This window comes from Desmodus rotundus, chromosome X (genome assembly GCF_022682495.2).
Source record: "Desmodus rotundus isolate HL8 chromosome X, HLdesRot8A.1, whole genome shotgun sequence".
Taxonomy (NCBI): domain Eukaryota; kingdom Metazoa; phylum Chordata; class Mammalia; order Chiroptera; family Phyllostomidae; genus Desmodus; species Desmodus rotundus.
Genome location: NC_071400.1, coordinates 92015866 through 92022851, shown reverse-complemented (window position 1 = coordinate 92022851; position 6986 = coordinate 92015866). Strand labels below are relative to the sequence as shown.

The 6986-nt window shown below is 44.1% G+C and overlaps 1 pseudogene; it reads left to right on the top strand.

Moving 5' to 3' along the window:
- The first annotated feature begins 4474 nt into the window (after positions 1 to 4474).
- LOC112313225 (protein Mdm4-like) lies at positions 4475 to 5704 on the top strand (annotated as a pseudogene).
- The last annotated feature ends 1282 nt before the right edge of the window (positions 5705 to 6986 follow it).

Sequence of the window (6986 nt, the reverse complement as noted above, 5' to 3'; positions counted from 1 at the left end):
TTATTCTCTGTACCTTTCCCCCCCTCTCCCCCTCCCACTCCCCTATTGACAACCCTCCATGTGATCTCCATCTCTATGGTTCTGTTCCTGTTCTAGTTGTTTGCCTAGTTTGCTATTGTTTTTGTTTTAGGTGTGGTCGTTAATAACTGTGAGTTTGCTGTCATTTCTACTGTTCCTATTTTTGATCTTCTTTTTCTTAGGTAACTCCCTTTAACATTTCATATAATAAGGGCTTGGTGATGATGAACTTCTTTAACTTGACCTTATCTGAGAAGCACTTTATCTGCCCTCCCATTCTAAATGATAGCTTTGCTGGATACAGTAATCTTGGATGTAGGTCCTTGCCTTTCATGACTTGGAATACTTCTTGCCAGCCCCTTCTTGCCTGTAAGGTCTCTTTGGAGAGATCAGCTGACAGTCTTATGGGAAGTCCTTTGTAAGTAACTGTCCTTTTCTCTTGCTGCTTCTAAGATTCTCTCCTCTTTAATCTTGGGTAATGTAATGATGATGTGCCTTGGTGTGTTCCTCCTTGGGTCCAGCTTCTTTGGGACTCTCTGAGCTTCCTGGACTTCCTGGAAGTCTATTTCCTTTGCCAGAGTAGGGAAGTTCTCCTTCATTATTTGTTCAAATAAGTTTTCAATTTTTTGTTCTTCCTCTTCTCCTTCTGGCACCCCTATAATTCGGATGTTGGAACGTTTCGAGATGTCCTGGAGGTTCCTAAGCCTCTCCTCATTTTTCCGAGTTCTTGTTTCTTCATTCTTTTCTGGTTGGATGTTTCTTTCTTCCTTCTGGTCCACACCATTGATTTGAGTCCCAGTTTCCTTCGCATCACTATTGGTTCCCTGTACATTTTCCTTTGTTTCTCTTAGCATAGCCTTCATTTTTTCATCTAGTTTTTTAACAGATTCAACCAATTCTGTGAGCTTCCTGATTACCAGTGTTTTGAACTGTGTATCCGATAGGTTGGCTATCTCTTCCTCGCTTAGTTGTATTTTTTCTGGAGCTTTGAAGTGTTCTGTCATTTGGGCCTTTTTTTTTTTTTTTGTCTTGGTGCGTCTGTTACTTAAAGGGGTGGAGCCTTAGGTGTTGGGGGGGGTCAGGGGGGGTAACGCCGCTCTCTGCGTTGTGAGGCTGTACGTGGGGGAAGGGCCGAGAAGGAGCAATGGCACCTGCTCCACTCTCCACTGGATTTCAGTCACTCCCTCTGCTACCCACAATCAGCTGGGCCCCTCTGGTGCTGGTTCCCGAGTGGGTGGGCTTGTGCACACTCTAGGCCCCTGTGGGTCTCTCCAACGCCCTCTCCTGTGAGGCTGGGAGTCTCTCCTGCTGCCGCCCCAACCCCCACAGGTGTTTTCAATCAGAGGTTTGAGGCTTTATTTTCCTGCGCTGGAGCCCTGGGTTACGCAGTCTGCTTCGCTCCCCGCCGTTCATCCCAGTTTATCTTTGCACGAGTGTGGGGCCGCGGGGTGCTACCCGCCACTCCGCCTGCCCCATTCTCTGCCACTCTGAGTCCAGCCCTCTAGGTTTATATGTGCGCGAACGTGGGGCCTCAGGGTCTGCTAGTGGTCCGACTGCCTGCCCCATTCGTCCCACACTCCGCCAATCTCGGTCCCGCCATGGCAACGCGAGTCCTCTCTGCCCTGGTGCCCGTCTCCGCCCCTCCTACCGGTCAGGATGTATGTTTCTTTTTTATCTACTTGGCGTCGGACTTCCTTGCCGTTCGATTTTCTGTCAGTTCTGGTTGTGCGAGGAGGCGCAGTGTGTCTACCTATGCCACCATCTTGGTTCTTCCCAATGCTTCCTCTTAAGTGTGCAAACTGCCATAGTGCATACATTTCAGCTACTACTATTACTGGTGTGTGTGTATGTACCTGCACACACATTCACACACACGTGCACATAACCCATGGTCAGGAAGCAAATCACCATTGCCTTTCTTATGTGCACAGAAATGAGTTGGCTTTGGAAGTCTGTCCTTGTGCTTATTTGGAAGCAGTGTTTTGAGGAAATGGACATTTCAGCTATGCTCATACTTAGGGTGACCAACCTTACCCAGGTCTCTTGGGACTTCACCAGCTTTAGTACCACAAATGTCATGTCCAGGGAAACCCCTTTTTCTAGGGCAAGCCAAGAGAGTTGGTCATACTACCCATACAGAATGGAGAACCGACTGTGTGTTTTGTTATTTCTTCCTACTGAATACACAAGGGGGCATTGTAACCATTCATTCATGTATCCCTCATTCACTGAGCAGCTAATCAGAGATGTGATTGCTGCCCAAGAACCTAGCACCAAGGATGGGGTACAGCAACAACAAAATGAGAAATGTTCAATGATCTCCATGAGAAAGAATTAAATATGTATTTAATGAACAAACACATAGCACTGTGTGTCAAGCACAGTAATAAGCACTTTACAGTTTAACTCATTTAATCCTCATTAACACCCTGTGGCAGAGTTTACTATTATTATCATCCCCATTGGAAAGAAACAGAGGCAAAGAAGTTAGGTGCCTAGCCCATCACACAGCTGGCAAGTGGCACAGAACAGGATTTGAACCCAGACAAGCCCACACTGCTCCAGAGTCCAGGCCTTTAAGTGTTGTGCTGTGTTGGGAAAAAAAGGACCTGAACCCTGCCAAGAACTTCAGATGGCCTCAGTCTCTCCAGCTCCGTTTGGAGTTTTTCCCTAGCCCTGTAGTTTTCAACCCTGAGTGCACATTAAAATCACCCAGGAGTTTAAAAATAATACTGATTCCCCAGGGCCCCACTTGCAAAGATTTTGATTTAGATGAGTCACTTTGACCTGGACAAGATTTTTCAAAGCCACCCACAAGGATCTATTGTGTAGCTGGGTCTGAGAACGGAGGCTGCTAGACCCTCTCCTCTAGCAAGCTGGGCTACCCCATGTCCCTTCATCCAGGGCTTCTCTAATGCCAGTGTATATGTCATTCAGCTGAGGACCTGATTAAAATGCAGATTCTGATTCAGTGAGTTTGGGGTGGGGTGGGGGGACCAGAGATTATGCATTTCTAACTAGCTGCCAGGAATAGCAATGCTGCTGGTTCATGCAACACACTGGGAGTAGTAAGGATTTTGAGCTAAGTATGGTCTTTAGACCAGAAGCCTCTGCATACTCTGCTAGTTAGAAATGCAGACTTCAGGGACCTGCCCTAGACCTAGTAAGTTAAAATTTGCATTTTAATGCATACGCACATTTGAAAAGTGTTGCTCAAATCCTAAGCTGTCCACAGGTATTGGGAATGGGTTCCAGGTGTGCCAAAGTACTGTCTTCCCTGGGTCCTTAGGGAACTTGGATGGTGGCCTCCAGAGTCCAGCTGTAAGTAGCCTCATTGATCCTATGTGTACGCAAACATTATAAGTTTCACTGCTTACTGTCATGGAGAACAGGGCAGGAAGTCCTGCTCTAATTGAGTCTTGTTGCTTCCTTCCCTCATACCCCCAGCAAGCCTTTGCTTGAACTGTTTCTCCCACCTAGGTGGCCTTCGACTAGCTTTACCCAACTTTTGAAGATCAAGCTCATGTCCTAATTCCTCCTCTACAGAAGAATTTCCATTTCCATGTGGTCATTTCAAACCAACAGACTTTTTTTCATATAACAAACACATAATAACATTTCTTAAGCCCTTAACATTATTAATTCATTTAATTCTCAATTCACAGATCAGGAAAACTGAGGCACAGAGCAGTGGGGTACATTGCTCAAGGTCACACAGCTAGTAAGTGGTAGTGCCAAGATTGAAATCCAAGTAATTTGGCATCAGAATCACTCCACCGAACCACAACACTAAGCTTCTTCTCACCAGTGTGAGACTTAGAAAATAATTTATAAACAATGCAGAGTGTGCACAATGAAAGAAAATGTATGAGTTTCCTATGGCTTCCACAAAAAACCCCACTACAACCTGGGTGGCTTAAAACAACATAAATTTACTATTTAAGAGGTCTGGAGGCCAGACACCCGACCTCACATTGTCCTTATAAAGAGAGGCCTCTTCCTGGCTCCTGGCAGTAGACAGAAAACTGTGATATTCTGTGGCTTGCAGATGTGTCTCCCGAATCTCTGCCTCCATCAGCACATGACCTCTTCTCTGTGTGTCTCTTTGTGTGCTCTCCTCTATTTACAAGGACACTAGTCACTGCATTAGGATTCACCCTAACACAGTATGGCTACATTTTAACTAATTATGTCTGCAAAGACTCTATCTACGAATAAGATCACATTCCAAGTTTCCAGGTGGACATAAATTTAGAATAGGGGACACTATTCAACCCAGTGCAGAGGAGCACAGAGATTGTTTCAGGGCAGAAAGTGTCTCTTAAAAATGCTCAGCTACTCACAGTGTCAAAATGTTGCTGAGTTGATAGGACTCATGGATGGCACTCTCCAGATACTGCTGAGGAGGAATGCGTGTAAGTTTTGGTCAATAGACTGCAAGCTCTTCAGTGACAAAATGATATCATTTTCCAATTCCACCAAGTGTTCAACATCTGATAGTGCCTGCAGGTTCTCCCCAGACCAAATCAGTCAGATTGATTTTATGTGTCACAGGTAGGACAATACTGCCACTTTTGGAGATTTTGCAGGTGACAGGTGGAAAGGTGAAATGTTCACTGTTCGAGGGGTAATGCATTATCTAGGCCAGTATATTAATGGTGAAGCAGCTTATGGCATGCTGTTGTGGAGAACTTTTGGGAGAACTACTTGGAATTCAGAGCTTCTCCATGAAAGATCCAAGCCCTCTCTATGACACTCTAAGAAGGAATCTTGTCACCACCACTCCAGGGTCACAGTATGGACATTCTGAAGCAACATGTCAAGGAAAGTCCAACACCAAGAAAAGAACCAAAGAAGGCAGTATTCTCATGCTGCCTACCTTGCTGCATAAATGCAGAAATTGTAGAGGGTAGGTAGGTCTTGCCATTTTTTTTCAGACACTTGGGATGAAGTATGGATTTTAAACGAGTCAGTATTTGATCTTACATGCTGGAATAAAAGTAGAAGCTGCAAATACTGACCAAAAAAGTGAAAAAATAGGGAATGCAAGTGACAAAAATGTGATTGAGGTGAAAAAAATGACCTTGAAGACTCCACATTCTTAAGTAATGACACTGACGGAGAAGTATGTGGTTTCTAAGTATGTGGTTGTGTAACTGAGTGCAAGAAACTGAACTCTGTAAACAAGAGATGTTTCTGTTGATGTGCACTGAGGAAAGGTTAGTATTGTAAGTGAAGCCATTATCTCTTCATTCATGCTATCACTGCCACACTTGTAAAGAAGGAAAATGAAGGAATTGATGTCCCGTATTGCCAAAGAACCATTTTGACTCTAGTGGTTAGAGCCAAAGATCTAAAAGGAAAGGAAGAGAAACCCAAACTTCTTGATCCCTGCAGCTCAGTGGAATTCTTGGATTTCCCTCACCTTTCTGAGAGCATCTCAAGCATGACAACACAATCAGATGGACTTTTGGCACAGAGACCAGATAGAGAAAATAGGGAGGACTGACAGAATCTCCTGCATCCATGTAGCATATGTGAGAAAACACCATGAGATGGGAATATTGTTCATGGAAGAACAGGCCACCCTGTCACTTGTTTCCACTGCATAAGATTAAAGAAGGCTGGGGCTTCATGACCTCTTTGAAAGAAGATTCAGCTGGTTATTAAGGTTTTTATGGCCTAACTGAATCGGCGAGTTCCAGAGAAATGATAACTAGAGCCAGGTCAGGGAGAAAATTGTCAGTACTGAGCTTCTCTCCACTCAGTGTGAACCACTGCATCCCTTCATTGATTCATGCAAATGTCTGTGTTCAGGGCAGTTTCCTTTCTAAATTTATGTGCAATTCAAGAGCCATTCTTTAAAAGTACACTATCAATTTGGGGACTCCATTTGCATGAAAAGCTACTTTAATCACTACATTCTTCATCTAAAAAAGAGGCTCTGGGAGGAGCAATTACAAAGACAAACAGGAAAATACATCCACTCACCAAATTATCTGAAGATAAGGCTCTACTTAATTTCATTCCCCATCTTTCTCTTCTATTCTGTTAGAGAATGTTTTTAGGAATAAAAATCCAAGGTGGCTATGAGAAAAACATTAAAAATAATAATAATAAAATAACTAAAAGGATATGTTATTAATCACTTCACCTTACCGTCAAAATGTATGGTTCTGAGAAACCTAAAACAAAAGTAAGAATCTCAAAAAAGAGAGTTTTTTCCCTCATGTATGTCTAGAACAATAGTTATCAAACATTTCTGCTAACATACTCCTAAATTAAGTTTGAGGAACTGAATACTCTTTTTCACAGATTAAAAACTGAGGTATAATTAATGTAAAATAAAATATACAGATCTTAGGTTTCCTTTCCTATCAGTTATAGACAGTTGAGCACATTCCCACTGCCCAAAACAAGCTATAGAACATTTCCATCACTCCAAAATAGTCCCTCATGCCCCTTTGAAGGTAATCCTCCATTTCCCAACTATTACCCTAGGTTAGTTTTCCTGGGGCACATCTTTTATTTGATGTCTAAATTTTTTTAAATACACTTAATTACTTACAAAGACAAATAATTAGCTAAAGTTTTCCACAGTTCCTTGATGAGGACTGATTGAAAGTGAATATTAGAACTACCTTGTGGGCGCACACCCAGATTAGTGGACTGGGGGCCCACACCTGAAACCTCTGGTGGGTGCGCACCAGGAGCTGAGGCTAGCTGCCCCACCCAAAGGCCCAAAGCAGCGGACCCGAGGGCCTCCCGACTCAGGACCAAAGCCGCTGGATCAGCAGGCCCCTGCGAGACTGAGGCCCAGAGCTGCGGATTAGCCAGCCGCCAAAGACCCAGGCCCAAAGCAGCAGATCAGCTGATCAACAGCCTGGCTGCCTGTGAGGGACCACACCTACAACTCCTACCTAACTCCTGTGCACTGAGCCCTGCAGGGCCTACTGGCTCTCTAGGAC